At 50.8% G+C, this 11220-nt stretch overlaps 1 non-coding gene across 1 annotated transcript; it reads left to right on the forward strand.

The window, feature by feature from the left end:
• The first annotated feature begins 254 nt into the window (after positions 1 to 254).
• TRNAS-GCU (transfer RNA serine (anticodon GCU)) lies at positions 255 to 336 on the forward strand. The gene has a single exon. It is a non-coding gene; the product is annotated as a tRNA-Ser (tRNA).
• Positions 337 to 11220: the final 10884 nt, after the last annotated feature.

Here is an 11220-nt window from a genome sequence, read left to right on the forward strand (position 1 = left end):
GACTAGTGTTTTTATGGCCATGTAACATTCTCATTGTACCTTCCTTTGCCAAGTCGGTAATAAAGAAAAGAAAAAAAACAAGCGAGGTGGCAGAATGGTTAAAGCGCTGGACTGCTAATCCATTGGGCTCTGCACGCGTGGGGTCGGTTCATACCTTCGTCGACCTTCTAGCGCTTTTTCTCCCAGAAAATACGCTGACTTGATGGCGCAGATGTACGATTGACTAAGATCTTACGAGGGGCATTCGACGTGCGGGCGAGGTGGCCGAGTGGTTAAGGCGATGGGCTGCTAATCCATTGGGCCCTGCCCACGTGGGTTCGAATCCCACCCTCGTCGACCTTTTGGCTCTTTTCTTCCTGAAAAAAAATGCGCTCAGCTGATGGCGCAGATGTACGATTGACGGAGATCTTACGAAGGGCACCTGGTGTGCGGGCGAGGTGGCCGAGTGGTAAAGGCGGATACAGTGCCAGCCCATTGGGCTCTGCACGCGTGAGTTCGAATCCCACCTTCGTCGTCGTCGACCTTTTACCGATTTTCCCCGCAAATATACGCTGAGTTGATGGCGCAGATGTACGATTGACTTGGTTCCTAGAGGGGCATTTGATGTGCGGGCGAGGTGGCCGAGCATTCTGCTTCCGGCAGCCGAGCTTAGCGGTCCGCAGAATCATTAGCTCCAGTGGAGCGGCGACAGCGGCCTTTGTTGGCCGCGGAAACAGGTGGAACAGCAAAGATGACGCAGACTATCAGATTAGAGACTTTTAGCCTGTCCGCTATTCCGGTAAACGGGAGCGGTTTGGGCGGATTGCCGGATTTGCGGGGGCGTAAACATGAGCGGCCAGAGCGGTGCAGCCGCCTGGTAGCGTAGAGTTCAACCAGACAACACAGAGCTAAAACTGCAGTAACCCACTATATCCTGCTTCGCTACTGGTGCAATTTTAGGCAGCTGCGTAATTGTGAAAACCATTACGCCACTGTCAAAAATTTACACCAGCAGCTAAGCAGAATATAGTAATTAGCTTTGTGTTTGTGTGGTCGAGCTTTGAGCCACCAATCTGGCCGCTTACGCCCCCGCTGAACCTGCAAACCACCCGCGCTTGCTGGAATACCGGACACGCTAAATGTCTCTATTCTTTTGCCTGCACTGCCAAAGGGACGCGTCGTAGTAAACACCGTATCCATGCACTGCGGCGGAAATCCTGTACTCTAATTTTCGGGACGCTCTTGGCCCAACAGGATTGCTGCCGGAGGTGCTGGCCCTGGGGGCCTACCAGATTAACCACGTCTGCGTTGTGACCATGAACACCACTGACAACATGAAACGGATGCTGGAAGTCAAGGAGCTGAAGGTAAAGGGGCGGCGCTGCATTGTGGTCGACCCTTAAGACCAGCAGATGCGGCTGCGTCTTCACTGTTTAATACATGGTGTGGCCGATGAAGATGTAAGAACCGTGCTGGCGGCTTTCGGAAAGGCCATACAGGTCACCCGAGAGCAATGGCGCGTTCAAGGTATCAACGACAAGGGAACGACTACCTGGTCCGTCTTGCTCAAGCTCAAGAGCGTCGTGAATGTGGAAGATCTCCCTCAGCAAATTAGGGTCACCAGTGAGCGGGCCCTAATCGTCGTGCCTGGCAGGCCAATGCAGTGCTTGCGCTGTCAAGGCACTGGTCATGTACGACGAGACTGCAAGGTTCCCCGGTGCTCGCAATGCCGTCGGTTTGGACACGCCGAGGACCAGCGCATACGTACCTACGCCTCTACGACCGGGCCAGCCGAAGGCGATGACACGGCAAGGTTGGTGGCGGCCGAGGCCGAAGACGCGGCGAAAGGGGCAGGAGACCAGGCAATCCCATGTGCTGCAAGTGGTGTGCTTGCACCTGATGTGGGCGCGGGGACACCACCGGATATTGAAAATGCTACTGAAGGTGCGGCAAAAGAGCCAGCAGAAGAGCCCAAGGAAGAAAGCAAGAGCAGCCTAACGGAAGCCTGTGAGCGAATGGAGACAGCTGAGGACCTGTGAAGAACGACCCTATGAGCAGCAATGTCGGAGCCTCGGTCAAACGTCCTCTTGAGAAGCCTGCAGACTGCAACGCAGTGAACCAAGGAAGCGGGGAAGATGGGCCGCCTTCGAAGATGGTAATGGGCAGGCGCAGCAGATACAAGCCGCGACTGAACACAGCTACCGTACAAAAGAAGTCCGAGAAGAAGGCACCACCACGCTCCAGTGGTACCGGTCCACCGGGTGGCTTCGGGGGCGTCTTGCTGATTGCTAGGCGCTTAAGGTAAACACCATGCTCCGGGCCAAATCTTTCCACTAGACCTATAGCCATGGCTCCGAACCTGTCGCTTAGATTGGCCACGCTAAACGAGCGAGGTCTGGCTGCCAAGCGAAAGCAGAGCCAAGTATGTAGGCTGCTGGTGGACTATGACCTTGACGTGTTAGCCATGCAAGAGACAAAAGTGGATGGTGAAGAAGAGACCCGCAGCATGGTGCAGCGGTTTACGCCACGGTACTACGCGGTAGTGAGCCACGCCATAGGGGCGTCATCGGGCTGCGTGCTGTTTGTTAGAAAATTATCCGGTATGACGGTGCAAGGTTTTTTTTTCATGTCCATTTGGTAGATTAGTTTTATGTGATTTTGCTTTGCGTGGAATTGAATGGCGTGTGATATGTATTTCTGCACCAAACGCGTTGGAAGAACGGGCTCTGTTTTCCAAGTTAAAAGAGCATATGTCGTCTGAAAAGCAAATGGTGTTAGGCGATTTTAATTGTGTTCTCAGTGCCGAGATCTAATAGAGGATTAAGGAGCGATAAAAGTAGGGATGCTTTGAACGAGATAATTACTGAATGCGAATTAGCGGATGTGGCTGAATGTATGATAGGGACGCGAGATGTGCGTTTCACGCACTTTCAAGGAAATAGCCATATGCGCTTAGATCGTAGTTATTTGTCGCTTCAAGCAATGCCAATGTGTAATAGTTAGTGTATATCCTATTTGCTTCGCTGATAATTGTCTAGTTAAATGTGACATAGGAAGGAAGGAAAAAGGCTGCAGCTTCTATTGGGAGCTGTGGAAAATGATTTCCAACTTTACTGACAAAAATTTCGGAGGATATGTGTCGGACTGCATCAAAAAATCCAAATGAGCTGCGAGGGAAAAAAGCCGCTAGGGGGCCGTGGAGAACAGACGCGCTTCACATGGGCTCCCGCTTCTCGTGCCTGTCAACCAGGATCACGGCCAGCGACCAACTTAATTTTGCCAACTGCGTAACCGGCAAGACGAGAGAAATCGGCGGACACTAGCTACCATCAAGTGAGTGTCATATTTACTGATTTCTGCAACGGCCGCACAGCCGCCTAGCTAAGTCCAACGCCGAACGAGCGGCTGCAACCCCGTGGCGCGTACTCGCGCCATCTGGGTTACGCTCGCGCTCGAGCGTACCTGCGAGCATAGCACGGGCGCCTGCCCACGCAGCGACGAGGTCTCGAGATGAGCGAAGCAGCAATAGAAGCAATCAACATACCAAGAGAACAACTGGAAGATACAAACACAATGCAGATGGACCCGACTGAAGTAAACAACACAGAAACTGCCTGGAATTATGACGCAAGCAGCGGAAGAACTATTGAACGCGAGAGCATCTGGATTACAAGGGGCAGAAAAGGCAACAAGGACGCAGAGCATCAAACGACACAAGAAAGCAACCCAGCCAAGCAACAAACGAATGGAAAGCCACCACCACCGCAACAGCGAAAGCCCCGAATCCCGCCTCTACCAGTCGACGACTACAAGGTCGTATTCCGCCCACAACCAGGCCTCGAGCTTGCAAAGTGGAACAATGTCGCCATTATGCACGCCATCGGAAAAGCCAGCGGTTTCTCGCAGCAAGACTTCGGCGCAAAAGTGTGTGTTCAAGTGCAGAGAATTGAGAACCTGATTATTGCAAGCACGGCCGACTGGGAAGACGCGAAGAAACTCGAAAATATCAGCAGAATACAACTTGGCGGCACTTTCTTCACTATAAAAGGCAACACGAGAACCCCGTACGATGTATCCAGAGGCGTAATAAGCGGGCTCTTGCCCGGCACGAGTGAAGAAGAACTCAAGGCAAGTCTTCGCGCACCAGCGAGGTACACGGTCCTCCATGCTCGTATGCTCGGGCAATCGTCTGCGGCCGTGATCTTTTTCCAAGGACCGCACGTTCCTTATTACGTCCGCTTCCAGAGTCTCGACTTTCGATGCCGACCCTACCGCAAGTCAGAGCAATACTGCAGAACCTGTGGAAACACGGGACACCGCCAGGATGTCTGCCCAAGACCATTGCCAGCCTTCTGCTCTAAATGTGGCAAAACGGATCAACTACCCGACCACGAGTGCAAACCCGCATGCAAGTTATGTGGAGAAGGGCACGAAATCGCAAGCAAAGATTACAAGAAAAGACTGAAACCCAACCCGTCGCCATTCAACATACGACAGCAACGCATCGACAGGCTCAAAGTGAGAGACAGTCGCTGGAGCTCAGGCGGCGAACAATTCCCACAATTAGGAAGCTCAACCACCAGCTTGAGGGGCAGTGGTGGCAGCACCCCCAAACGAAGTAGATCTAGATCTATACTCCGATCGCCTCCCCGATCACGCTCACGCTCGCACTCGCCCAAACGCGTGAGCTACGCGGATGTGGTAAGCGGATCGAGTGGACCGAGAACCACAAGCAGCTCCAAATTCTTGTCGGCCAAAACTGCGGCCATTCAGGCTCTCGAAAATAAGGTGCACATTCAACAAAACACGTTGCACAATCAAAACAGTCAACTACAAAGCCAACAGGCCCTCATCGACAAGCTAATCCAATGTCAACAGATACAGCGAGACAACATAAACAGGCTTTTACAAAAGTGTGAGGAGCAAAAAGATATCATTGATAAACTGCAACAGAGATGTACGAAAGTCCAAGAGAACATTGCACAGCCGCGACCCTCACTTCCCGACGCAGATGTTCAATCCGTAGTTGACACAAGATTCCAAATCCTCCAAGAAACTCTCATGAAAAGTACCCACGACACAATTGAGAAAATCGTCCAGGCAGCAATAACGAATTTCGCCGCAGGTATAGCCAATAAGGTCACCACGCTAGACGCCAAGGTGGATGGACTTGCAGCGCAACAAAACAACTTCATAGCCCACATCAAGAAGACGTACGTAACAAAACAGCACCTCAACACGTCACTAAATGACATTCAGCCTGACAGAAAGCGGCAGTGAGCAAACGGCCGAAGTGCCTCTCGTTCAGTTTCACCTACCCGCGAGCGCCGGCAGGGAACAGAAACAACCGAAGATGGTGGTCCCTAATCACAGGACTACAAATGCACTCTCGACTCTCCGCATATGGCAGTGGAACTGTCGTTCCTATCGACCACGGCATGCTACCTTACAAGAATTTGTCAAACAAGACCCACCCGACCTCATAGCGCTGCAAGAAACAAATACACAAAACGTCCGGCTACAACGGTACAACGCACACGTACAAACAAAACGCACGGCAATTCTCACCAAGAAGAATCTCACTGTACAGGAATTGGAACCCCTCAATACACCGATCGAACACACCTTAATCGAAATCATACCGGAGAGGAAATCGCTCAAGAGCGTATTCGTAGTCAGTGTGTACAGCCCTCCCAGAGACCCCCTTTCAGACTTCGACCACCTTGTCCGAGAAATTAAGAAGCGCACCGATGGTCATCAAGTCGTTATAGTAGGGGACTTCAACGCCCCACACACGGCCTGGGGATACCAGGCCACCACGAAGAAAGGAGCCCGAGTGCACGACACTGCACAACAGCACAAACTCACCATGTGGAATGACCCACTCCAAACAACGAGGATAGGTAATAGTGTCTCCAGAGACACAAACCCGGATCTCACCTTCACGCTAAACGTGCCCTCGGCAGAATGGAGTCGACTCCCAGAAACCCTGGGCAGCGATCACCACATCCTCCAACTAACCGTGGCTCACACTCGCAAGCCCGCTAGGATTGGAACGGCCCGGGTAACGGAGTGGAAGTCATTCAGATACGTGCTGAATATCGAGACCACCATCGAGAACATAGATGACTGGCTGAAGAAAGTCCTCGACCACGGCAGAACGCCACACGAAAACAATACAGCTGAATGAAGTAGTGCCAGCCGTCGACACGCACCTCCTCCACCTCTGGAAAGCCATAAGAGCTCTCCTCAAGAGGTGGAAGAGACAGAAGTTAAACAAGAAATTAAAGAAGCGAATTGCCCTCGTCACCGAGCAAGCACAGGCATACGCGGAGAGATTAGGAAGACAGAACTGGCACGCATTTTGCGACAAACACCAGGGAACCCTGAGCACAAAGAGGACGTGGCATCTCCTGCGCGCCCTTCTCGACAACGGCCCTACGAAGACGCAGCAGCGACAGAACCTCTGTAGGCTCGTGCACAACCACGCAGGATCGGAAGAGAACCTCCTCCGAGAAATTCAGAAGATGTGCGGCGACCCACCCGTTAATACGACAGCACATGACAAAGTTTAGGGTGGGAAACCAAACCCCGACCTTGACCAACCCTTCACGCATGCTGAACTCTCTGCAGCACTATCGACGCTCACCAGAAACACCAGCCCGGGCAAAGATCGGATCATGAACAAGCATCTTCGGAACCTTCCGCAGCAGGCTACCGCAGCCCTGCTCCAGTACTTCAATGCATGCTGGGAGAAAGGAAAGCTACCGGCTGCCTGGAAGCACTCGGAGATTAACATGATCCCCAAAACAAATAAACAGCTCAGCATCGAGAATTTGCGCCCAATTTCCCTTACCTCGTGCGTAGGGAAACTTTTCGAGCATATGATTCACAACCGGCTAACCTCGTACCTCGAAGACAACGCATATTTTCCAAACACTATGTTCGGTTTCAGGCAGAACCTGTCAACGCAAGATGTCTTCCTTCTACTCAAGGAAGACCTCATTGACCACCTGAGTACCAGAAGGAAATCATTGATTTTAGCCATCGACGTAAAGGGAGCTTTTGACAGCGTCAGTCACGAAGCTATCCTCTGCAACCTCGAAGACTTGGGCTGCGGTTCTCGGACATACGACTATATCAGGAATTTCCTCACGGGCCGCACGACCACAGTTGGAATATACAAGCTGCGCAGCGACAGCTTCCGACTACCGAGCAAAGGCACCCCGCAGGGTTCGGTCATATCGCCGTTGCTCTTCAACGTCGCAATGATCAAACTACCCAGCCTCCTCGACGCGATACCAGACGTAAGACACGCTTTCTATGCAGATGATATCACGTTATGGACAAGGGCCTCAAACACTGGAACACAAGAAACACGCCTACAGGAAGCAGTAGATACCATCGAGAGCTACTTGCACGAATGCGGCCTCCGCTGTGCTCCCGAGAAGTCCGAACAACTCGTCCTCAAGTCAAGAACGAGAGGCAGACCACCCGGCTACGATGAACTCGATCCTAACGTCACCCCCAATGGAACGCCCATTCCAAAAGTGGAAACCCTACGAGTTCTAGGGCTACACGTACACAAAGACGGGTCCGGGGCGGCCACCCTCCCGCGACTACAGCGAACGCTATCACAGCTCACGCATCTCGTCAGGAGAGTTGCAAGCCATAGAAGCAGACTTAAAGAACAAGACACGCTACGCGTGATGCAAGCACTCCTCACCAGTCGAATAACATACGGCACGCCCTACCTCGCGCTGAAGAATGTAGAGGTAGAAAAAATTAACATTCAAATACGGAAAGCCATCAAAATCACCCTGGGCCTCCCATCTACGGCTTCGACTACGAGACTTCTCAAGATGGGCGTACACAACACCTGGCAAGAACTAGCTGAAGCTCACAAAGCCAGTCAATTAGAACGACTGAAGCCCACGCCCACCGGAAGATCAGTGCTGCAACGGCTGAGCTACGGTGAAACCTTTATAGCCACCATGGACCGAAAAGAAAGAATTCCTTCAAACCTCCGCGAATCCCTGTGCATAGCCCCAATTCCACGCAACATGCACCCCACGTACCACAAGGAAAGAAGACAAGCCCGAGTGGATGCTGTACGGCGAAGACACAGGCAAGACCCGGACGCCAGATACACCGACGCAGCCAAATACCCGCAAAGAAACACTTACGCCCTGAGCGTCGTAGATTCTCAGGGCAGAGAGCTAGCGTCTGCCACAGTCCATGCACAAAACCCCGAGACTGCAGAAGAGACGGCGATCGCCCTAGCAACTACCACGCACATGGACGCAGCTGTCATCTCCGATTCTCAAGCAGCCGTCAGGAACTACGCTAAGGGTCGCGTGTCGACAGAAGCACTGAAGCTATGGAAGCACCGCAGTACTCCGATCCCCTACACCTGCGCGACATGGGTTCCGGGGCACGAGGGGCTGGAGGGGAACGAAGCGGCACATGCCGCGGCCCGACACACCTGCCGGGCCAATTCTTCCTACTCTCGAGACGCCTGGTCTGCGTCAGCGGAGGCAGAGACCGTACCCATCACATACTCAGCGATCCTTCAACCTCCCAGGCTGGAACGCAAGGTGTACCCACCACCTCACCCAAAGCTCAACAAAGAAGAAAGCACTACACTCAGAAGACTGCAAAGTAATACTTACATCCACGGAATCATCATGCATAGACTGTACCCAACGCTTCAAGGATGCCACTGCCCAATGTGCGGCGTACCGGACACCTTAGCGCACCTGCTCATCGAATGTCCATGGCATCTAGACAAAGACGCATTGCCTTCACCGAGAGACTGTTACAACGCCAGACAAAGCGAAGACCTCATAGAAACGTGGGAGGCCAAGCTCGTCTCCGAGGACCTGGAACAACAACGACGCCTCGTCGCCAGGGCCAAGGAGGCAGCGAAGGCCAGAGGGTTCCTGGAATGAGGAGACCTCCCACCGAGAGTAGAACCGGGGCTTACCCCGGAATACTGTTTCCAAAATAAAAGTTTATTCCTTCTCCTGAGCTGCGAGGGTGAACTAACAGATCGATGGGAAGAGTTTAAAGAGTGCATTAAAATGAAAGCCATCGATCGTTCCGTCGCATTAATGCATGAAAGAAAAAAGAAAGAAAAATAGATCTGAGAATAATGTTGAAAAGCTGACAGAACTGGAGTGCCAAGAACCGGGAGCATACGAAAGGGACATACGGAACGTTAAACAAAAACTTGAACTGCATGACGAGGAACGCTATCGCACAGCGATAGTTCGTGCTTGAGCCGAGTCCTTTGCGATAGGGGAGGCGCTCACAAAAAGGGCGCTCGGAGTGGAAAAAACGCACGCGCGACGTAATCATAATGACGTGATCGAGACGGGTGGTAACGAAGTTACAGATAATGATGGTATCGCACGTGCCTTCTTTGAACACTACGAAAATCTGTTCGCATTTAGGCAGGTGGACCTAGAACGGTTTAAGACGAACTTCTTGAAAAGAATGCCTCAACTGACTGAAGAAAGAAAAGTTGCATTAGAAACGCCGATAACTGTTTTTGAAGTGGAACGCGCAATTGACAATTTGAATCCTGGCAAGTCACCGGGCCCTGATGGGCTTTGCGCTGCGTGGTACAAGTGGTTCAAAAAGGAATTGTCAGCAGTACTTGTAGCACCTTTTAACGAAGCGTACGATGGTAAGGCGTTACCGCCATCTTTCGGTCAATCACACACGGTGTTGATTCCGAAGAAAGAGGATGTAGAAAAGTTGAAGAGTAACATCATACAGACCAGAAGCACTCACAAATGTTGACTACAATATCCTAATGAAAGTCTTAGCAGCTAGACTTAAGTCGGTTATTAAAAACATAGTCAGCCCGCACCAAACGTGCGGAATTAAGGGTCGCACTATAGCGACGAATGTTCGCAAGATGCGTTCAGTTCTTGAGTTTTGCGACTCCCTTGAAGCATGTGTGGCCGTACTGCAGTTGGATCTGGAGAAGGAATTTGATTGCGTAGCGCCTGTTATTTTGTTTGCAATATTGGAACACATCAATGTCGGATCCATCATCACGGACGGTGTAGCTCTTACGTATTGGAGATGCTCTACCTGACTAATTGTTAACAAGGCATTGGGGGCCCCCATCAACGTGCCGCGTTGCGTGCGTAAGGTCTGTCCCGTCAGTCTACTTTTGTTTTGTATATATATTGAAACCTTATGTTTGTCAATAATTGAAAATAATAATATTCATGGTTTTTGGTTACAATCTTCACAGGTCAAACTGTGGCAGTATGTTGTATTCACTATGAAGGCATTGAAAAAACCATTAGAAGTGTTAAATTTTTTAGCGACGTTACAGGAAGCCGGGTAAACTGGAGCAAGTGTCTGGGGTTTTGGCACGGCGTGTGGCCGTCGACTCCAGACATCTCTGCCAATGTTGTATGGCAGAAAACGCCTGTGCAGTACCTTCATGTGCCACTTGAGTCCTACAAAAATAATGACTACTGGCTGCCACAAGCAGAACTCTTGCGTGAAAAGGCGAATGCTTGGAGGGCTAACTATCTCTCCATGTTTGCGAGGACAACTGTGTGTAATTTTTTTTTATGTAGCCAAGTTATGGTATGTGATACAAGTGATGCACTGTTCTAGGGTAAATGTGCAGAAACTGCATATGGTTTTTGCGACTGTTGTGTGGGGTTCTACGTGGGAAAGTGCAGTCGCACAAATTTGTTCAGGAGTGTAAAGTGCGGGGGACTTGGAGTGGCACATCTCTTTCTCAAACAATTAGTGAATAGATTTTTCTTCTTTCGCGAGGTCAGCGACCTATTTTTGCAAAGGGTGTGCTAGGCAAGATTAGGGCGACTTTTACCTGAATATGTTATAAGGACCCACGTCCTGTACAAGGTTATTTTCGGGAAGTAGTAGCAAGTGTGCGATTTTTAAGTGTTCCTTTTTCTAATGATTATTTATATTCTGTTAAAAAGAGGAAATTGTATACAGACTTATGTGATATAGTGTTGCCAATCCCGTTGTACAGGGCAATATACAGTGCAGGCCAGGGTCAGAACGTACTCAAACGGGTTAAAAGAATGCAAGTAGCGCCAAGTACGAACACTTTATTTCAAACTGCATACCGGAACTCTTCCTGTAAGAACCTTCCAAGAGGATCGTGGGTTTTATATGCCGTTGGGGTCTCACTGCATTATTTGCAAAAAGCCGGAAACAATCGACCATGTTTTTCTTCAC

The sequence above is a fragment of the Dermacentor andersoni genome, chromosome 1 (genome assembly GCF_023375885.2).
Source record: "Dermacentor andersoni chromosome 1, qqDerAnde1_hic_scaffold, whole genome shotgun sequence".
NCBI classification, from domain to species: Eukaryota; Metazoa; Arthropoda; class Arachnida; order Ixodida; family Ixodidae; genus Dermacentor; species Dermacentor andersoni.